We start from the raw sequence: 5,952 nt of genomic DNA, 5'->3' as shown, positions 1-5,952 counted from the left end.
TGTTATCCCTGCCCTTCTTCGATCCATAGCCCTCTGAGTTGTCCTCAACTCAAGTAGAACCCTATTTGTTAGCCTCCACGTTTCAGCCCCGTAGGTGAGTACAGGCAAGATGCAACTGTTGTATACTTTCCTATTGAGCGATACCTGTAAGCTGTTAGTCATAATCTGCGAATACTTTCCAAAAGCACTCCATCCAATCTTATTCTCCTAGTCATTTCTCTTTCATGCTTTGGATCTGCGGTTACAACCTGTCCTGCGGGTAACAAACTGGATTCCAAGGGAAGGAAAGTGGAGCAGAGGGCGGCAGAAAGTTAGGTGGGCGGATGAGGTTAAGAAGTTCGCAGGGGTCAAGTAGATGCAGCTAGCACAGAACCGGGCTAATTGGAGAAATATGGGAGAGGCCTTCACCCTTCAGTGGGTATAGTCAGGCTGATGGTGATGATGATGACCAGTCCTATGCAGCCATATTCACCTACCACTTCCAGTGCTTCGCTACTTATTGTGAACTGCTGTTCCGTCCCGAGGCTGTTGATATTACCTCAGTCTACTTCATATTGATTTTCAAACCTACATGTTTGATTCTCCTGTGTCGGTGAGCCACCTTTTTTGTGATTCAGCCCATGAGTTAATTAGCAAGGTAATATCATCAGCGAGTCGTAGATTACTGAGGTATTTTTCATCGACCCTTATCCCTAAATGTTCCCATTCCAGGTCTCTAAACATTTCCTCTAATCAAGCTCTGAAAACTGCTAGAGTGATCGTGTCTCCTTGTCTACCGCCCTTCTTTATGGCAATTTTGTTACTTTCTTTATGCATAACTATGGTTGTTGTGCAGCCACTACGTTATCTTCCAGTACTTTCACATATGGCTCGTCTATACACTAATTTCGCAATGCCTGTATGACTGCCGAGGTATCTAGTGACCCAAATGTTTTTTTTTTTCGTAATCAATGAATGCTATGTATAAGGGCTGGCTATATTCCGAGCGTTTTTCTATCGCCTTGGTGATGACATGGATATGATCGATAGTAAAGTACCCTGCCCAAAACCCAGTTTGATGTCTTGCCTGCTCTAAGATTCTAAGTCTAAAATTGTCTTCATTCTGTTGGCGATTACCTTACTAAAGACCTGATATGGAACTGATAGTAAGCTGATTGGCCTGTAATTTTTAAAGTTTCTAGCGTCACCTTTCTTATCAATCAGGATAACGTTCGCGTTCATCCATGACACCAGACATTGAGTATACAGGGTTACCAATTCACTATCAAGATACCCCCCCCCCCCGTTCTTCAACTAATCTGTAGTTGCCTAACCCTCCCCAGGTGATATTTCGTTTTCATAGTTTCTAAACAATTCTTAACTTCGTCCTTCGTCACTCTTGGAGCGTCTGACTGCTTTTCACTACTGCCCATATCATTATTTCCCTGACTACCCTATTGAAAAAACCTATATATAGGACCTATTCATATCGGGTTATTGGACATGGAAGTTGTGGGAGTGGTAGGAGTAAAAGGAGTAGGGGTCACAGGCTATGTGCGTTGTAGAAAGATGGTCAGCGCCCCCTAGTTGTGGGGAAAATGAGGATGCAGGCAAAAAAGACGTTCAGGTAAGTAAAAAAATGCACGTGAATAAAAAAAAATGAAAAAAAATAACCTTGCCGCACAAGGAATCGAACCATGATCTCACGGATTACACCGCATACCAGCACAGCACGCTAATCACTACATCACGAGTGCTTTTTTTTTTTTTTTTGCACGCTCATATACGTCGTTTTCTATTGCAATTTGCTGTTTCGCACTTTGCATCTTTTTCTTAAGTGCGGCCGTCCTTCGACGTTTCCCGTGTGAACACGCTGAACCTTTTTCTTTTCTATCAATACACGTAGGCAATATCATCTATCATTCAAACGTATCAGTGTTTTGCACGTACACCTAAGAATATGCGAATATGTTAAGTACTGGCTATTTTTTCGCCGTGTTAGAGCGCATTTTTCTTTCTACTACAGAGATATCTCGTACGGATCCGCTTGTCATATATATGACCTTTCAACTTCACATGCTGCCAGCGGAGCAGCGGTGGCAGTATTTTACTTCCCATCACTCCTTTTGAATATGCAAACCCTTAAATAAGCATCGCTGTTGATATGCAGTTATCAGTGAATGGTTCGCTGGGTGGCGACGTGTTTTGAGTTATGCTCAAGCATATTTATGTTCATGTGGAAAGGCGAATTTATTCCCTGCACTTGCGTATTGCAGACTCGTCATCAGTTACAGATATGAACGTGCGCCATAAGGTCGGAAGACGTGCAGCGATTGTTGATTGTAATTACCACATGCGCTCACAGCAGCGCATGCAGAAATCGAACTGCAAAATAAACTTTCATGTTCATTTCATTCAAATTTGAAAAAAGATTTCTTGTTCTTAATTCTTGATTCAATTTAGCGAGGACACCGCATGCGTATATCAAACTTTGCCTTTTCAAACTTGCATAAACAAATCCTGAATAAGGAGCCCATCCAACTCCTGTATCATGGTACACAGGACCTATTCACAACTCCGATAACTCCTAATATATATCCCAAATGTGATATACAGGAGTTAAAGGAGTCTGAAAAGGAGTAACAGGACATATATGCATATCCTGCGCGTCCTCCTACTAGTCCTGAATGTATCTTTATGGGTCCTTTATGACCCATTTGGGCTCCTGCATACTCCAATTTTATTTCATACAGGACCTATTAAAACCGCAAATAGGTTTTTTCAATAGGGTAGTCCACTACTTTATAGATCAGTATAGAACTCCTGGCTACTTTGACTATCCTGTCTATATGCACGATGACATCGCCCGCCTTTGCCCTTAGCGCATACTTCTGATGTTTGCCTATGCCCGTTTTTCTCTTCACGGCTTTAAGGCCGCCCCCGTTCTTTAGAGCAAGTTCAATGTTCCCCATGTTACACTTCCGTAAGTCGGCCATTTTACGCTTATTGATTGGCTTTCATATCTCTGCCAGTTCTATCCTTTCTGTAGGGTTGTAAGCTTTCCGGCTTTGGCGTTTCTTAATCAAATCTTTCGTCTCCTTAGATAGTTTACCGGTATGTTATCTAACTATCCTACCACCTACGTCTAGCGCATACACAGTAATGAGACCTCTGATATTATTGTTCATTGCTTCTATGCTATGGTCATCATCCTCGTTTAAAGCTGATTATTTATTCTGTAGCGAGATTCTTAATTTGTCTGCCTTCCCCCTCAGTCCGAATTCATTGATGGATTTCTCCCTAACAATCTCTTCCGTTCCCTGTTCATATCTAGACTAATTCGAGATCTTACCATCCTGAGGTCACTACATTGCACCTTTCCGGTTACCTCCACATCCTGCACAATTCCGGGGTTAGAACACAATATGGGGTCAATTTCGTGTTTAGTCTCCCCGTTAGTACTTTCCCATGTCAGCTTCCGGTTCTTCCATTTGGTGAAGAAAGTATACATGGCTCTAAAGTTGCGCTCTGCACAATAACTTATAACTCCCTCTGCTATTCCCCGAACCAACGCCATCGACACCCATTGTCTTGTCTCCAGACTGCTTTTTCCCTACTTTTGCACTGACGTAACTTTTAGTAAAGTATGCGCGTTTTTACTTTCCCCATTGCCAATTTTGCATCTTCGTACAAACTTTCGACTGCCCAATAATCACGACTACATGTATCTGCGTAACCCAACACATGAAGAACAAGCGGCAATGGCATAACAGACCAGAATCCATAAACCCCTGCAGATAACCTAACAGGTTCTCATAAAAGAAATAAAAAAGGGCCAACTCTTATCAAACCAGTTTTAAACAATAGCAGCAAATGAAGAGCCAAACAAGAGAAGCAAAAGCAGTCCGAAACCTCAAACCAACAACAAATAAAAACACAGGCAATCGTAGCAAATGCAGAGTAAAAAAAATGAAGCAGAAGTAGGCAGAAACCAGAAACAACAAAGATAGGAAACCACAAAACCAATACAAACATTAAGAACCCGCCTAAACAAACAACAGACAGCCACTAGAAAAGCAGAGCTGCAAAGTCGCACAGTACATAACATCGCAAAAGACTACCAAGGAAACTTCATTTCTACGGAGGGATATAAAAGAGTCGCTAACACAAGCGATTCCTTTCTTTTTGATCATAAAAGCTTCGAGGATTTCACGTGACACCTGATCACGACTCCTGCCCAGCATCCTTATTTCGTTAAGCATTGGATCACACTTGCTGACAATACCGACAACCCCGACAGCCAGCACGTAAAGGAAATACTGAAACAGCTTGTTCGTTCAATGCGGGTGCTGCTCTATAGCATCAGCACGCCAACAGCAAAGTTTGCTGTTCAGTTTTTGTACGCATTTGAGCCGCTCTTGTAGACATTGTGATAATTCACAATGGCGCAATAAAATAACGCCACCTCTGTGACGATGCACTTGCGCCGCAGTGTAGTGATGCAATGGAATGCCCGAAGCCTGTGTGGTTGTCTGAGTGACGTCCGGCAGCGGGTACAGAAGTACAGCTTTCCTGTGATCGTGATCTCTGAGCTCAACCTGCTGTTTGCTTTCTACCTTACTCTATATGTTTTGTTATGCTCTAGAGAAGCAGACGAAACAAGCAAAATGTTGCTGTTTGTATGCCAAGCCATTGCGCACGTCCGCCATGCTCTACAGCCCCAAAACACGAATCACTACATTTGCTAACATTAGCCCTGAAAGGACGAGTCATTTATATTTTAGGCGCTTATACTCCACCAAGCGATGGCTTTGACCAGTCATATCTCTTTTCAACAACACAGTGTTGTGCAGCTCCTCCTATTATTCTGGGTGACTTAATGCTCTCTACCTTCGGTGGGTAGTGCCATAATGAGCAATCGAGGAAGAGACCTAGCGGCTTTTATGCATACGCAAGATCTCGTCAGTATAAACGACGGCTCACCGACGTTTCTACTTGGAACAACCTACAGCAGCTGCTTGGATGTGGCGTTTGTTTTCAGAAGCCTCCATCCCTCTGTTTCCTGGTGCAGTGATGTGGAAACACATGGGAGGGATCACATACCAACGTACGTATGCACCAAATGGTTTGCGCCTACCAGTTCGTCTCGTGTGCAATACACAGATTGGCCCGCTTTTAGGGTATCTGTGGAGGCTCCAGTCCCCATCTAAAATACAGGACCTCATTATGTCCTCTCTCAGTGAGCACTCTCGCTATATTTGTGTGCCTACGTCAGTGTCCAGCATCGCAGTGGAATTCGGGAGGCTTCGCGCTGTCCTTCGGCAGGCTGAAAGGAAGTCTAGAAGAATGAAATCCGCGTACAATCTCGCACTTTTTTGCCGAGATAAACAAGTTTTCCCTAACCTGGATAGGATAGGTCAATAACATTAGAGGCAGTTCTGCTTATCTCTGGATCTCCGTAAGCCATTGTTGCGTATCTGGCATTTTGCGAGAAACGTGCGCTCAGCCCCGAAAGAAGGCACCCTTTTTGTGCCCTGGCCCTTCATCAACACCACCATAAAGTTGACGTAGCTGAAGATTTCTGTAAATAGGTTGTGGGCACAAACAAGACACAATCACCAATTTCAGAGGTTTTTGCGCTGCCTTCGCCAAATGATCAATACGACTTAACCTTTTCAATACCGAAATTAGACGCCACTCTTGCCTCTTGTCGGCATTCATCTGCACATGGCTGACGGGATTACTAATTCAATTTTATCAAACCTAGGCAAGGCTAGTCGAATAGCGCCACTTAATTAATTCAGTGATATATGGACTGTAGTACTGTTCCTGAACACTGGAAGATTAGCCACCAGGTTGCACTTTTGAAGCCTGGAAAGCCCACTCACGAACTTATTCGTACCGGCCAGTTGCCCCAGCAATCTGTGTCGGAAAGGTTATGAAACGAGTGGCCCTGGCAAGACTTGAGTCGTT

The sequence above is a fragment of the Amblyomma maculatum genome, chromosome 7 (genome assembly GCF_055883805.1).
Source record: "Amblyomma maculatum isolate TAMU_Amacu chromosome 7, ASM5588380v1, whole genome shotgun sequence".
In the NCBI taxonomy this organism is placed as follows: domain Eukaryota; kingdom Metazoa; phylum Arthropoda; class Arachnida; order Ixodida; family Ixodidae; genus Amblyomma; species Amblyomma maculatum.
The sequence above is the reverse complement of the archived record's forward strand: the minus strand, read 5'-3'. Positions refer to the sequence as shown.